Consider the following 16,743-nt stretch of genomic DNA (forward strand, 5'->3'; position numbering starts at 1 on the left):
TGAGAGTTACAGTTTCAAACTTCATTATCTGCAAACATTTTCCACCATTGCATAAAATTAGCCTTTTCTGTGAAAGTTCTGGCCAGGCAACTGGTTGTCCAGAATACTTGCAAAGAACAAACACAAGAGGAATCGAGGGCTGCTTATTCTTGACTCTGTACGAACCAAATCCATGGGTGAAATCTCAGCCACAAAGAAGCCAACAGCAAAATGTCCTAAGATTTCATTACGAGGGGGGCTTTCACTCGTGTTTTTTGCAAAGACTTTATAAGTTGCTAGTTATTAAGTTATTTATGGTTACATTTTCTGTCCCCATTTTATCTAAATTAGTGTCTCCCAAAAAATGAAGCTACTTTTGTATTCTTAGTTTTTCTTTTGTCTACTAATTGTAGGTACTGACTTTGTCCCCATTATCTTAGCCTGAGAGCCTCACAACTGTGTAATGTGTTTAGCCTCACAACACCCCTGTGAGAGAGGGAAGTATTAGTATTCCCCTTGTGCAGATGGAGAACTGATGCACAGAAAGATTAAGTGACTTGCATAAGGTCACACAAGATCTCTGTCGGACTGATCCCTGGTCTTCCAAAGCCCAAGCTACCAACTAAGCCCAGCATCATCCTTCTCTGAATCTGACCTGAACATAAAAATGGCCATACTGGGTCAGACCAAAGATCCATCGAGCCCAATATCCCGTCTTCTGACAGCGGCCAATGCCAGATGCCCGACAGGGAGTGAACAGAACAGAGAATCATCAAACAATCCCTCTCCCATCACCCATTCCCAGCCTTTGACAAACAGTGGCGAGAGACACCATTCCTACCCATCCTGGCTAATAGTCATTGATAGACCGACCCTCTGTGAATTTATCTAGTTCTTTCTTGAACTCTGTTGAAGTCTGGGACCTTTCTTTTATATCACTATGAATACAGCAGCTCCGTTCATTTCTGAACTCTGTGATCTCCTCATTCAGAAGACGTTTTGCTTTGAGACGTTATACAAGGAACAACGAGGAACAAGTGGTAGCAAGGAAAGAAGGAATCAAAGGGACTTATATGAAGCTTCTGCCTTTTTCTTTGGGCTCTAGAGCAGCACTTTTCAAACTTTTTTTTCATGACCCAGTTTCGTTGATACCTGTGATCCAATATAACTTGATTAAAATATGGGCTCTGGGGTGGGAGTGAGGATGAGAGTGTCAACTTACGCGGTGGTGTGGGGGTGAGGGAGAGTTCAGGGCAGTCAGCGGTGCAGCAGGGGGCCAAAGGCAGCTCCCTGCCTTTCCTAGCACTGCAGACCATGCTGCGTGCCCCAAAAGCAGCAACAGCAGGTTCCCAGCCAATGGAAGAGGGGAGCTAGTGCTCAGGGCAGGGGCAGTGCATGGAGCTCAGTGCATTCTGTGTTCTTCCCCCCGCTTCCCTACTTAGGAGATAGCCCTGCTGCTGGCTACTTCTGGGGCACAGTGCAGTCTTCAGAGCCAGGACAGGAAAATCAGCACCCTCAGTGATCGCCCTGGAGCAAGGAGACCCAGTGCCTGACACTCCAAAGACCCAGGAGTGGGTCGCGACCTGTGGTTTGAAAACCATTGCTCTAGAGAATGAGGAATTCTACCCTTTGATCGGAATTAGAGCTTGTTTTGGACACTATAAGATTGGATTGGGTTGGTGTGCTTTGTGCAAGCTCCAGAGAACCAAAGAATGATCCTAACTTAAGAAACTGGGACTGGAGTCAGGTGAATAAATGGCAACAAATGTCATACCTCATGAAATTAGCTCTTTCCACTGCCCCAGTCTTTACTTCTCATTTGAAGTTTTTCAGCACATTCTTTTGTGCTTTTAAAACCTCCGCATTGAAATAACTGGCTCTCAGTGAGTATTTTGGTATTTGCTGGTGACATTTGGTGTCGCTTGGTTAGCTAAGTCACATGGTGGGGTTTCTATTCCCTGACTGAATGAGATGCATTGGGCCAAAAGGCTTGAGAAACCCTGGGCAAAAGTTTAAATTAACGTTTGTGGGCAGCGAGAAGCCAGTTGGCTTCCATTTAGCTGGCCAATGGGCAACAGGGACCATTCAGGGCAAGGAGGACCCTATCTGTGTTTATACTCCCCTTTGACTCTAAAGCTGTTATGTGGGTCTAATCAAGGGTCCCACCCAGTAAACCAGGTAAGTGACGTGAGTGTTGAATGGCGAGATAAGTCGCACGATCACTTTGGCTCCTGATTGGATGAATGTACCAGCATTTCCTACACAAAATATCAGAGAGGTAGCCCTGTTAGTCTGAATCTGCAAGAACAACGAGGAGTCCTGTGGCACCTTATAGACTAACAGATATATTGGAGCATAAGCTTTCATAGGCAAAGACCCACTTCATCAGATGCATCTGAGGAAGTGGGTCTTTGCCCACGAAAGCTTATGCTCCAATATATCTGTTAGTCTATAAGGTGCCACAGGACTTCTTGTTGTTCTTACACAAATAAATGGCATTCCAGCAGAGTCAATAGTCTGGTGAATAGGGACTTGACAAGGGCGTGGAAAATTCACACTCTGATCTGCCTGATTCTCCCACCTCCTAGATAAGTGTCCTCAACCCCAGGGCGTAGGTCAGTCTCTCTCCAGTCTCTCCTGGTGGAGCTGTTCCACTTTGTACAGTCTGTTAGACCCAGTATCAAGTTCTTTCTCTTCGACAGGCAGACCAGGGCCTTCAAACAGCATCTTCCACATCCCAGGTAGCTGCCCTAACTCCTTGCTTCGTGTAGAGTTGATCTCCCATATTTTTCCCCATATTGTAGGGTTTCGGTTTCATTCCACATCCGAACAAAAACAAATTTCAAAATCGCAACCTTTTTTTGGAAGGTGGAATTCATGTTTTCCAGCCAGGCCTCTCTAGCTGTTACGTGATTACCTCAGCTTCCATTATACAAAAAGAGTGAGTCGTTATCCTTTGTGGTAGTGCAGAAAAACCTGAAAACACAATTCACATGTTACTAAGAGAGGACTCTGTTCTTTAGTGCCATCATTTTTAAGCTCTTTCTAGTAAATTCAGTTAAACATTAAAGAAAAGATCAGGGCAGTATTGTCATTTACGTGCATCTACTGAGAAAAATTGTATTTATTCACAGAGAGGGAAGAAATCTCTACAAGGCTTAATTGGCATTTGAGAGATAAATGAGAAGTTTCTTCCTAGATGAGGAAGGAATTATTAGGGAAACCGGAGTGCATCTGTTATCATAGTTTATCAGCAATGCAGATTTTCACTTAATAAGAAGAGAAAACAGTAACTGTGCAGCAGATAGCAGAAACACACGATTCTGCTTACTTCCATCCTTCCCAATCTGTATTCCAAACGCACTTTCCAAATGAGTCTAGGAAATGAAAGCTCAGGAGACGTTATTTTATTCTCTCCAAACGCTGCTTGGTACTTTGGTATGAAAAGTCTCTATAACTGGGGAGATAAGAGTGACACTGCATGGAGTGATAAGACATTGTCCTGCTTATCTCCTCCAAAATATATGATGCTTTGACAGAACCCATTTAAAACAGAAGTTGCATAAATTCAGGTTGCGTCGTGTGTCAATAACCAGTTCTGGAAATCTGTATAGTTGCGTAGCCTGTGCAAAGTTTGGCCTCGGAAGGTGCAGAGTGGAAAAATGTGAAGAGATTCCTTCCAGTCAAGATATATAAGTGACTAGCAGGCAAATCTATTATCTCACTCCCGTCACCATAGTATCTAAACACCTCACCATTTTTTAATGGATTTGTCCTCACAATATCCGGAGGAGGGAGGGCGGGGTTGTTATCCCCCTTTTACAGATGGAATACTGAGACACAGCATATGTCTACACTGCAAAGTTAATTCGAAATAACAGCCATTATTTTGAATTAACTTAAATAGAGTCTATACATGCAAACTGCTATTTTGAAATTAATTCAAAATAGCAGAGCGCTTAATTTGAATTTGGTAAACCTCATTCCACAAGGAGTAACACCAAATTCGAAATAGCTATTTTGAATTAAGTGCTGTGTAGACACTTAATTCGAAATAGGGGGCCTCCAGACCTTCCCAAGGAGCCCTGGTGGCCATTCTGGGCACAACCAGGAAAAATTACTCTCTTCTCTCCCAGCCCCAGAGCCATTAAAGAGGTAGACCCTGGCCACAGTGCCTGTACCAGCTCCAAGCCTGCCAGCCCAGAGCCAGCAGTGGCCACCGGGGCCCCTGATCCAGTGGCCCCAAAACATGAGCCAGCAAGCCACTGGCAGCCAGACCTCCACCGCTCCCCAGGAACAGTCTGCCAGCTCCCAGGAGCCTGACAGGAGCCGGAGAAGGCAGGCGCCTTCCTGGTCCAGGGTGGAGATCATGGGACTTATTCAGGTTTAGGGGGGATGCCCCCAACGTCCATGATCTCCACACTAGATGGAGGAACGCGGCCGTCTATGGCAGGATAGCTGCCAGCCTGGCCACCAAAGGCCACATGAACCCAGAAGCAGGTTTGCATGAAAATCAAGTTGGTCTGGCAAGACCCCCAACCCTAGGCCCTGAGCTTCCCTTCCCCCTTCTTCCCCTTGCTTCCCTCTTCTGGCTCCCTCCTCCCAGGCTTCCCCCTCCCCTCTTCCACCCTCTCTTTTCCCCTCTCCCACCTCCTTTTCCCAGTCTCCCCAGAGGTTCATCCTCCCGCCCCAGTTTTGTTCAATAAACCCAGTTTCTGTTTTTGAACATACGTGTCTTTTGTTTGACATCAGGAAGGGGGGCTAGGGAGGGATAAGTGGAAGGATGTGAGGGAGGAATAGGGCATGAGCCCCTGGTGGAGAGGACTGGGGTGGCTCTGAGGGCTCCTCGCGGTGGACGCTCTCCCGCAGGGCCTCCTGGATCCTGAGAGCCCCGATAGACCCCCCTGGATGGCAGTCTGTAGCAAGTGCAGCTGGGCTGATGGCAATGACCCCACGAGACACACCAGCATGCCCAGGGGCAGCTCTGGCTCCAGGTGGCCGAGTGCTGTGGTGTCCTGAGTGCGGGAACTCAGGGAACTCCAAGACAGGACTGCTTTGATGTCCCTCATCAAGGTAGACAAGCAAGCGGGGAACCCTGAGAACTGTGTGTTGTGGGGGGTAGGGCCCCTTTAAGCACAGAGCTCAGTTAGCCTCAGGCAGCAGCCCCACACACTAAGTCCTAACCTGATGCCCTGCCGGCTCTGGTTCCTGCCAGCCTTAACTTCGGTTCACGGTCCACTCAGTGTGGATGCGCTATTTCGAAATAGCAAAGCGCTATTTCGAAATAGTTTTTGTGTATAGATGTGTTATTTCGAATTACCCTAATTCGAATTAACTATTTTGAATTAAGTTAACTTGAATTAATGCTGTAGTTTAGACGTACCCATAGAGATGCTAAATGACCCACCCAACAATATACAGGAAGATTGGGGTAGAGCAGGCAGTTAAGCCCAGCTCTCTTGGGTCCCAGAGAAGCATCCTTACTCCTGGGCCAGGCCTTCTCACAAATCTTCCCCAGGAGCTGGCCAGCACTTCTGGCTGTGCCCCTAATGAGCTCTCCCGACTTCCAGATATTTGCATAAACATAGTACCTCCCAGTCTTTCTTAACTCACTGTCAATTCTCCTTGAGGCAAGGCCAGTGGTTTCTTTTGTGTTTATGCAGCACTCGGCACGTGAGTATAACCCAATATAACAAATAATTCCATTTGTCCTTCCAAATACCCCTGTAAGCTCACCGACGTACCGCCTTCATTTTACTGGTGCAGAAACAAAGCACAGAGATTATGTGTCTTGCCCAAATTCACACAGGACTGGGGCCACCTAAGGCTAGAACCTAGATCGCCTGAACCCCAGTGCAGAGTCTTCGTCATATTGTTCTTTCACAGTGCACAACAGAGACAACGAAGACCTGAATGCCAAAAAATTCTGCTCACCTGTGGAGGAAGAAGTTATGTGGTTCTCAGAGTTGCCGCAGTCCCCCAGAGGACAAACACACACTGCTCTCACAGGAAGGTTTACTTTTATCTGCAAAAGCGGCGAGGAGTCCTGTGGCACCTTATAGACTAACTGAAGTATTGGAGCATAAGCTTTTGACGAAGTGGGTGTTTGCCCACGAAAGCTTATGCTCCAACACTTCAGTTAGTCTATAAGGTGCCACAGGACTCCTCGCCGCTTTTGCAGATTCAGACTAACACGGCTACCCCTCTGATACTTTACTTTTATCTGTTCTTCTTGCTCTGGTTGTAGACTGAAACTAGTTTGTTCCAGGGGTATGGAGACCTCGTACTATGTAATCAACAAACAGAATACCTAGACCACTAAGCAACCACTTACATTAGGCTCAGAACAGCTAGCTTCCTCTTCATAATGGTCTTCAAAGTTCAGCACATCTGCAGGCATTACTGAAACTTGCAAACAACAGTTAATCTATAAAATAATAATAATGAAAATATGTAGTGGCTCTTTGGGATGGAAGAGGGACTCTTTGGTTTGAAGAGCTCCTAACCAATATAAGAAATCATTTGCATTCTTTCCCTTTGTATCAGCACTGACTAGAAGTTACTTCTCTTGGTTATGCCTTAGGTGTGCGTAGGCAGGGGGTAAGAGTAATTTTGCAGAAAAATGCTATTATGATTTAGAAGGCAAATGTTGCTAGAAGAGCAGAGATTAAAAAGAAAATGCCTGTCTGTTCCCGGTATTTGAAAGATACGCTAAAATAATCTGCTGGTTTGCCATCTTCTGTAGTTTTACTTCTTCAGTTTTGTAATCTAAACTGCTCTGATGGAAAACCACTTCCTATGTATCAATGTACATGTCTCCTTCTCCCTTTTCAATTGCACAGAGCTGTGGCAGGCATGCTCTTGCTCCCTTCTGAACTAGAATTCTCTCTTCCAAAGAGATCAAGTTGATGACTGAAAGACCCCCCACCCATTTTAAAATCTTGACTAAAAACACTTGTGCTGATGCTGAACATCTGGATCCCTTCAATTTGCTTTTTGGGGAGAAGTGGGGAATTTTGTAAGGGATTGGAGACTCACGAATTATTATGGACTGTCACTAATTTTCAGTATGACCTTTGACAAATCCATTTAATGTCTTTCTTCTTCAGTTTAGCTTTTCTTCACAGGGAAGATGTACTTAAAGAGCCTTAAATGAAAGGTGTTTTAGAAAGTAGGATAGTGAACAATAATGTACAATTGCATCACAATGCTTCTGAACAATGTCATGTATACATCAGTGACATCACTTAACATCTCCATCTTCCATAAATCAATCAAAATAGATGCTCCATTAAAATTAGCCAAGAGCATAGATTAGGCCCAGTTAACCAGCAATCATGATTCACGTTTTATAGCTTTGATCCCACTTCTTTTGAATCTCTGGTACAACTTCAATGACTTTAAGGTCAGGTTCTAAGGTATGTCTACACAGCAAAGTTATTTTGGAATAATGGCCGTTATTCCAAAATAATTATGCAAGCGTCTACACAGCAATTCCATTATTTTGAAATAATTTTGAAATAACAGAAAGTTTATTCTGAGTTCTACACATTCTATAAAGAATAACACCTATTCTGAAATAGCTATTTCGAAATAAGACATGTACAGACATTCCACTTCTGCTATTTTGAAATAGACCCTTAATAGGGCCATTCTAAGTTATTCTTCCTGGGGCTCTAAATTGAGATAGCATGTCTAAATTAGGGAAGCCTGCCTCGAATCGATTTTGAGGCTTCCCTCTAATGTAGATGTGCTATCTCAATTTCTAAATAACTATTCCGGAATAGCTTATTCCAAAATAATTGTGCATTGTAGATGTAGCCCAAGTGTCTCCATGATGATTGTTGTGGAATATGAACTCCTGCTGGTATCTTAGTGTTCAGTGACAGAATTAAAAGTATAGGCACACTAGGGCCAGGTATACTGGAGGTCAATGTGGAACTAAGATATGCAACTCCATCTACGTGAATAGAATAGCTAGAGTCAACGTACTTTAGTTTGAGTTTCCCTGGTGTTCCCACTTGCAGGAGATGGTCAGGAGAAACTCTCCCATTGACTCCCCTTACTCTTCCTGATCCAGTGGAGTACCAGAGATGACAGGAACATGATCAGTGGTCAATTTAGTGGGTCTTTACTAGACCCGCTAAATCAATACCTCAGTAGATCAATCCCCACAGTGCTGATCTCCCTGTAAGTGCAGATGAGGCTTAGGTTTGTTCACTTAATTACTAAAATAAATGGGATTAGCCACAGCTTCTGTCTAGAGAGTCCAAATTTTCATGAAGATTTTTGCAACAATAATTTGCAAAACATGCTTTTTTGTTTGTGAAATGCAATACGTCAGTGAAAGATTATGTGGACATGTTTATATTTTGGACTAGTTCTACTTTTGTAGAAGAGGTACCTTAATCTCCTGCTCTGACACTGTGCAGTGGATATCAATTATGAAACACTGGATACTGTAATTTGCTTTGTAAACACTGAAATAAAAAACTGTATTGAGTTATGAACCAAACAGCAGGTATTCTTCTAAAAAATAGGAAGTTCACCTCATACTGAATAACCAAATGTCTGACCTTTCAAGTACTGGCTAGCCTCTATTATAACAATGGTACATATCCAGAAAGGGTTAAATTCTTAGGACATGGGCATCAATAAGAGTTTCTCTAAGTGAAAAGGGGCTATGTGAAAAAATAAGTAAAGAATCTCAAAATGTGTCTTGGAATTGGCTTGGGGGTTGGCCACCATGTCACACTTTGTGAAGCCAATAAATCTGAGTTGAGATCCAGATATGGGAATTGAAATCAGGCCTTCAGTATGACATCAGACAGGAAGACAGGAGTCTATAAAACAAAAAATGTACGGACTGGAGCCACACTATTTATTTAGGGTAAAATTTTCAAAAGCCCCTGGTTCCCATTTTCAAAAGTGACTTTCATTGACTGTCAGTGAGCCTGAGTTTCCTAAGTCATGTTTGAAAATGGGACTTAGACTCCTTCCTGATAGGTGCCTCCAGAAAGTGTATCATTAGTGCCACACAAATAGGAAGTGTATTGTTCAAGTGTAGAACAAACTCTTTTCTGAGAGACTTTACAGGGCAATCATGAACAAGTAACACAAGACCGTGGGCAATAAGATGGAGGTAGTTCGCCAGGGTTAACCCCTCGTGGATCACCATGACTTTATTTACCTGCACCTCCACAGGAACAGCTTCTCTAGGCTGCGGAGCACTGTTCCTGGCCAATGGGGGCTGTGGGGAACAGTGTTCCGGTCGGTACCCCTTCCTGCAACTCTCATTGTCCAGGAACAGTGATATGTAGCCAACAAGACCTGCAAGTGCCTGTACCTGTGGAGGTGGAGGTAAATACAGCTGCAGCGGCTAATACTGGTGAACCACTGCCAGCCTGAGGGCTAGTCATTGCCCACTGCTGCACAAGACAAAGGACTCACAGTTTGAGAGTTAAATTGATTAGTCCCAACACTTCAGGTTTTAATATTATTGCCTGTTTGTTGCGTAATTGTTTCAAAGGCTTTGAAGGGAAAAGGAGGGATTTGAATGGAAAGAGGGAGACCGATTGGCATACAGGCCAGTTAGAAGAGTTCATTAGTGTGATTCTCATATGCAAAAAAGGAACAGCAGTCCCTTTCTTTGCAAAGGACTTATGATCTACTAAGGCCCTGTTGCTACTTTTTCTCACTTCTCTTTAAGCAAATACTTTTTGCCATCTTTGAGTTAATGAGTAACGCTACAGTCCACACCAGAAATTCTCCTCAGAAGCCATCAAGAGACTTCGCTTTAGGGAAACAGATCGTACGTGCCGTTATGGAAAGCTGATTTTATTTTTTTAATTAGGTTTCAAATCTGTATTCTTTCCTGCAGATTGTTAAAAGGGCACCAACTCTCAGACATTAACTTGCAAAAGGCTGGCAGCTGGGCATGCTAATCACTAGGGGTGGGTGAATCGAGAAGAATTTATCGTTAGCTTCTATTCTTGACCATAAAATCAGGCCAACTAGACCTGGACAGCTTCCCTTTCTCTGCTAAAGCAGAAGGAAAGATCTTAGTGCTCTCTCTCTTGAGAGAGCAATTTTCCCCACAGCTCCCCGCTCTTTTTCAATCTCCCTTTCCTGTTTCAATCCATTGTAACCACTGCCCATCAAACAAGGTTGAAGATAATTTCATCATTGGCACAAGGTGTGGGTTTTAAAAAAATAGCTGCTGTTAACTGTTCAATAGTTTTCTCGCTATTATTATTGTTATTATTATTATTATTATTATACCTTTACATTGAATATCTATTTTAAATCTGCCCTGTTGGTTCATTTATTTTAAGTGCATGGGCCTGCAAGGCTGTTATATATCTTGTCCTTAATCATTTTAAACCATAGAATTCAGAAGCACAATGCTAAACATGCACCATATAATGTTTCCTGCTCATCACTTTTTCTCTTCCAAATGGTGCCAAACTCCATCATTTTTGAGATTGTAAGAGGAATATTTTTTCTGTTTTTCTAGAATGCATTTCCTTTGCTCTCATTTTTATCTCCCTTCCAGGCCTTGCTGAAACTAAGCAATTTTTTCTCTGTCTATCTGGTTTTGTCCTAAAGCATAAAAAAAAATCTTTAGCTTCATTTGTTACCTTGGTGCTACACTCTTCTCATTGTTAACAATTAGGCCATAGTTAATTAGGCTACAAAATGTATGCTGAATGTATCATTAAGATATCCCTAATGGAAATCCATGGTTGATGTCTGTTTTATATTGATAAAAGCTGCCATGATTATGTGAAAGTTCTTGAATATTTCATATCAACCTTATAAAACATGGTGGCTTAGATCCTTTTTAGCTGCCCCTTTAATAGAGACATCAAATTCCTCTCTGCTCTCCTCTGAATGTTTATGCTAACAAAGTCCTGAAGTTAAATCCAAGTCCTTTTAGATTCAAAACCAGTGATTGCTTGTTATACAAAATAATTTTCTCTTTCACCACTTACTGACCTGAATACACAAGCAGTGGAAGAAAACTTCCTTTTTGGTGTCCTCATAATTCTCAAACAATGCATGAATTTTTCATCTTCTTTCCCACATGATAGTTATAGAAATGTAGGGTTGGAAGGGACCCTGAGAAATCAAGTCCAGCCCCGTGCATGGAGGCAGGAACAGGTAAACTTAGACCATTTCTGACAGGTATTTGTCCAATCTTTTCTTAAAAACCTGTAGTAATGGGATTGCACAACCATCTCTGGAAATCTATTCCATAATTCAACTACCCTTATCATTATTTTTTCCCTAATATCTAACCTAAATCTCCCTTGATGCAGATCAAGTCCATTACTTCTTGTCCTACCTGCAGTGGGCGTAGAACAATTGTTCTCCTTCGAGAGATGTCCCTGTGAGTTCTCCATTCATGTCAAGGTGCACACAGCGCCTTTGATCAGAGATTTTCTCAGCAGCAACTCTCCTTTCCAGGCCATGTCTGTAGATAGAACAGAGCAAGTAGATTTTGTGGGGCCCCTTAAGCTCTGGGTTGGGAACAAAAATGAGAGGTTCAGTGTGTGGGAAAAGACTCCTAGGAGTGTGCTGGGAGGGGATGTACAGGATCTGGGCAGGAGGTAGGGTGCTGAATGGGGCTGGGGTTAGGGATTTGGATGGAAGAGGGGGCTGAGGGTTTGGGATCTGGGTGGGAGGGGGTGCAGGAGTGGGCTGGAGTTGGAGGTCTGAGCAAGAGGAGGCAGGAGGCTGGGTGCTGAAGGGATCAGGGCACTGGGGTGCCTTCCTGGTGCAGCTCCCAGGGGGGCACAGGTGGCTCCACACCACCTTCTACTTGCAGGTACTTCCCCCAACTGCTCCCATTGGCCAAGATTCCCAGCCATTGGGAGCAATATGGGTGGAGCCTGCAAGCCAGCACAGGGACAGAGCTACCCTGCCGTTCCCCCAGCTGGGGGAAGGGACACAGCAGTGCAGAGCTGCTCCTCCCACTGCCAGGCGGAGCTTGTGGGACGAATGTGGCCAGCAGCTTGCCTTAATCTGACCGGCAAGACTTGGGGCTCCACCACCCCGCAGCGGGAGCTGTTGCTCATGTGCCAACCTCGTTGCTGGAGTGCCATGTGGCACACCTTGTGCGGCTCTAAGGGTTGCGGGGCAGAGTGCACCATGCTCCAGGCGGCATGGAGGGCTGGCTGCCCTAGCCCCACCCCTCTGCCCTTCAGGGAGCATGGAGCTGTGCCCCCCTCCCCTTTTCTAGGGTCTGAAAGCAGGCTGTCATCTCCCTTGTCCTAATGTATATAAAGCACTCTTTATTGCCTTTTATGTCCCTTTTCAAAGTGTAACTGATTTTGTGCCCCAGCTTTTTCTAATTTTGTCCCTATGTGCTTATGCTAATCTTTTATATGCCTCGTTTATCATTTGCCCACTTTATGTGAGATTCCTTTTTGGTTTTCATGCCATTAACAAGCTCCCAGTGGAGCTGTATTGTCCTCTTACTGGCTTTCTCTACCCAGGTCAAGATTTCATTTGGGCCAGTCGAACCTGTGGGTGGCCTGTCCCTATTTTTAAATGCAGTCAGTTCATGAAGAATGCGAAAGGTGGTTATTTTCAGCGACTTCTACAACAAGCTCAGAAGGTTTTGATTCCTTTCTGTTTGTGAAGTTCTGAGAAATGTGGAGTGGCCTGTGGTGCAGAGCACCCTGGAAGCACTCGTGACAAGAGGTATCCTGTTTTACTTGTACTCCACGTGTAAAGTTCCCGATCAGTTGACAGTCAATCGTTTCTTGAGCCTGTTAATGCATGTACATCATCACAGAGACACTATGTCAGAATTCCCTTGTTTTATGCAACAGCTACCATTCGAGCATCTATGAAGAGGTCAAAAAGGGTCTCTCTAAGGAGAGGAACCAAGGGTTTCAGCACAGGGTTTGAGGATCATTGATGTCTTGGGAATAGATTTTTAACCAAAAAATAAGTTGTAGAGTCCTACGCAGATACAAAATTTGTATCCACATCTGTATCTGCAAGAATGAGCTGCAGATATCTGCATTGATATCCGCAGATGCGCACACCCGTGGATATAAAGTGGGTATCTGCAAATGTGCCGGGTTCTAGATACAAAATTTGTATTTGCATCCACATCCATATCCATAAAAATGAGCTGCGGATATCCACAATCACAGATGCAAATACCTGCAGATATAAAGTGGATATCTGCAGATTTGCAGGGCTGTAATGATTTAAGCTAACTTCCTATTCAGAGGTACCTTGGACCAAATTCTCCAAACCTAGCTTCTTTGTGTTTATGCAGCATGGTGTTTAGCATTGTTGCCTGCATGCACAGGAGGATTTGGGGCAGGTTAGTGTAAGTGAACCAATGATCGTGATTTTTTTTTAAAGTGCAAATCTGTATGGACACACACAGTTGCATACACATGAATGAAACGTGGTTGAAAATCTGGCACCTCAGTGGAGGTCAGAAGTCTGTCCAGTGCTGGGGGGAGGGAACGGGGGAGAGATTTCTTTGTTTGCTGTCAATTTATGACGGTGTATTTAAGTTGTTATAGGTGTAAGTCAAGAAGCTTGAGGAATAGAAGGGCTTGTTTTTATAAATCATGTGTGTAAAGAGACTTGTTCTGTGCCTTTAGCCAATGAGTCAGTTGCTGTTTTCGATGGACTCTTACAATTTGGAGTAAATTGGCTTGAAGCAAATGCTGGCTGCAGCAAAGCTCCTGGTGTCTTGCTTTGTGCACACAAACTGTTAGAATCTCTTTCATTTATATATGGATGACAAAGCCCTTTGGAAAACCCTCCCAATATTTTGTATTTTTACACCAGCTGATTAGGTCATCCTGTGTCCAGGAGAACTAAATCAAACTGATTGTCATCCTTTAGTATTCATTTCTGTTCCTTGGCAGGATAGTCTCCAAGGGGTAGAATTACAGGCTTCATCCAAGCAAAGCTGTTGTTGTAAAAGTAGCCAAATCCCTCTGAGCTTGCATGGTTTGAAATTAGTAAAGACACGAGAAGCTTTGAAGTATTAGTATTGTTACTTTAAAAATATCATTGCAGCCAAAGTATTATCCCGTTAGCCATTAGTAGGGGAAGTAGGTGGTCTGACCTAGCGGCTGGTGTGGGAGTCAGGAGGTAGTCCGAAGCAGATATCCAAGTGTGAGACAGGCCAGTGGGCAAGCCAAGAGTCATGTATCAGGAAGCAGGCAGGATCAGAATGAGGCAATAGTGAATAGGAGCAGGAAGAGCAAGGGAACCAGACTTAATCAGGAGAAATTTCAGTTGCCTGGGCAACTTCCTGTCCCTGTGCTTGGTTTCAATAGAAGAAGGGGTAACTATAGAACCCACAGAATTCCACTTGCAGGGGGGCACCAACTAAGACTGGGTCCTCTGTTGCAGTTGAACTTCTAGCTCTGGCAATGGTTAGTAGGCCACTGGATTGTAGCGGGGAAATGTACTAGTGCCGAAGAGCCCTATGGTCTGGGGTTTGCGACTAGGGTTGCCATCCCTCATGGTTTTGTTAGGAGTCTCCTGGAATCACGCCCTATTTCCTGGAGGATACTTCAGTCAATCTGGGAGATCTGGGGGCGCTAACAGTCTGTCAGCACACCAGAGCTAAGACTTGCTCTGTTACCTGCCTTGGCTTTGCACCACTTTCGGAAGCAGCTGGCACCATCCCTGCAGCCCCTGGGCAGGGAGTCTCCTTGGACTGACTCACCCCGAGTGCCAACTGTGCAGCTCCCATTGGCTGGGAACAGTGGCCAATGGGAGCTGTGAGGGTAGTGCCTGTGGGCAGTGGCATGTGGAGACTTTCTGCCCCCCTCCCCCAGGAGCTGCTGCCAGAGGGGATGTGTGGGTTGCTTTTGGGAGCCAACTGAGATAAGCACTGCACCCTTCACCCCCTTCTGCACCCGACTCCCACCCAAAGCCTACATGCCTCACTCCTCCCACATCCAAACCCTCAGTCCAGAGCCCAAACCCTTCATCCAAATTCCCTCCCAGAGCCCATTTCCCCCACTCCCTCCTGAACCATACTCCCTCCCCACCCCTGCACCTTCTCCTGCACCCTCCTCCAGAGAGATGAAAGTGAGTGAGGGTGGAGGGAAAGCAAGCAATGGGGGGGGGGGAGATGGAGTGAGTGAGGGCAGGGCCTTGATGAAAGGGTTGCACAAGGGTCTTTGTATTTGTGAGATTAAGGCTCTGCTAGCATTTATCTCGATAGCTTCCATTAACATGGTATCTGAGCTCCTCACAGTCTCTGCTGTGTTTATCCTCGCAACACCCCTGTGAGGCAGGGCAGCATTACTTGTCTCCGTCTGTGGAAATAATTTCCCTCATACTTTTACAAAGATCTATGTGCCATGACTCAGCTTCCACACAGTAGGATTAGGCTTGGGAGATACCATTCCAACATGGCACAGCTGTGGAAAGAAGGGTAAGGACCAGTGCTGACGAAGAATCCCCTTTCACACACAAGACTAAACAAGCTTATCAGACCTTAGCTAAAGCCAGATGAAGAAGTTATAGCAGAACCTTGTTCTTTGCTCCAGTTGAGGTATGGCAAGGCCTGGGTTCCTCTCTACAGTTTTCTTCTGGTTTTATTGGCTGTATTTCTGCCTGTGGCGGTGTACGCACTCGCCGTCCTCAGAGGGGGGTCACCAGGACGTGAGGGCACTGCTACTACCTAAGTCAGTCAGTCACCCCAGAGCAACGCAGCCTAATGGCTAGGGTATCTAGAACAGTGATGACTCTGCACAAACAAGGAAATAAATCAAACCGACAGCTATATTAATGTATCGGCTCCACTGAAAGCAATGAAAAATACAATGTTTGCAAGAGGAGTGTGTGTGTGTGTGTGTGTGTGTGTGGAGGAGGGACTGCTAGCACAAAGATTTTATTGTGGCACGTTTGAGAGTAGCGCACACAACTGAGAGTGAATAAAGTCCATATAAAAATACCTGGCAGCACTCCCTTTAAATCTGTCAAAGTGCGAGATTCTTAGTTGAGTTGATTTACTGGGTCTTACAAGGAAGCAATCATTATTAATCAAAATAACTCATTCCCGCCCTGTGTATGAAAGCAGAAGTTAGATGAAGGTCACAGAGAAGAAATGATAAAATGTCAGGCATCCTGAGTTGCTTTCGCTTTATTAAGAAGCACATTTTGTCAGGAAGCGGATATTGCAAACGCTAATAAATATGAGAGTTGGATCTTTCACCATGCGATGCTTGTGCAGTGCATTGGATTCACTCATGCTGGCGTTGCTAAGGAGCTAATGAATGATGCAGGGAAGGTGGATTTACGGCCTTTCCTTTTGCTAAGGGATATTTTAACAACAGGCATTGTGGATTATGTTGATCATAGAACACTTTGGAAAGGACCTTGAGGGATCATCAAGTCCAGTCCCCTGCCCTCGTGGCAGGATCAAGCACTGTCTAGAGCATCCCTGATAGATGTCTATCTAACCTGCTCTTAAATATCTCCAGTGATGGAGATTCCACAACCTCCCTAGGCCATTTATTCCAGTTTTTAACTATCCTGACAGGAAGCTTTTCCTAATGTCCAACCTAAATCTCTCTGGCTGCAATTTAAGCCCATTGATGGTCAAAATAAGAGCAAAATAAGGACTTGGGTAAATGTTTCCAAAATGCCTGTGAGACTGAGGTTTTTAAATATTATTTTCCAAAGCGACTTTTGAGACTTTCAAAGATGAGACGTAAGTCCTCTAAGTAACTTAGCAATTCTGAAAATTTTACCCCTTGTCTA

General features: G+C 44.5%; 1 protein-coding gene and 1 long non-coding RNA gene across 3 annotated transcripts in view; one reads left to right on the forward strand and one right to left on the reverse strand.

Moving 5' to 3' along the window:
* The window catches only part of KAZN (kazrin, periplakin interacting protein), an 846,942-nt gene that overhangs the window by 161,460 nt on the left and 668,739 nt on the right, over window positions 1-16,743 (forward strand). The window lies entirely within an intron of this gene.
* LOC112546565 (uncharacterized) lies at window positions 2,836-7,138 on the reverse strand. 2 transcript variants are annotated; one of them, XR_003090286.2, is made up of 3 exons: window positions 7,018-7,138; window positions 6,314-6,387; window positions 2,836-2,955 (listed from the first exon to the last, which is right to left on the reverse strand). It is a non-coding gene; the product is annotated as an uncharacterized LOC112546565 (long non-coding RNA). The 2 variants fall into 2 exon arrangements; XR_012897367.1 differs by having other exon boundaries at window positions 6,314-6,406; window positions 7,018-7,133.

Source organism: Pelodiscus sinensis, chromosome 23, assembly GCF_049634645.1.
Source record: "Pelodiscus sinensis isolate JC-2024 chromosome 23, ASM4963464v1, whole genome shotgun sequence".
NCBI lineage: Eukaryota > Metazoa > Chordata > Testudines > Trionychidae > Pelodiscus > Pelodiscus sinensis.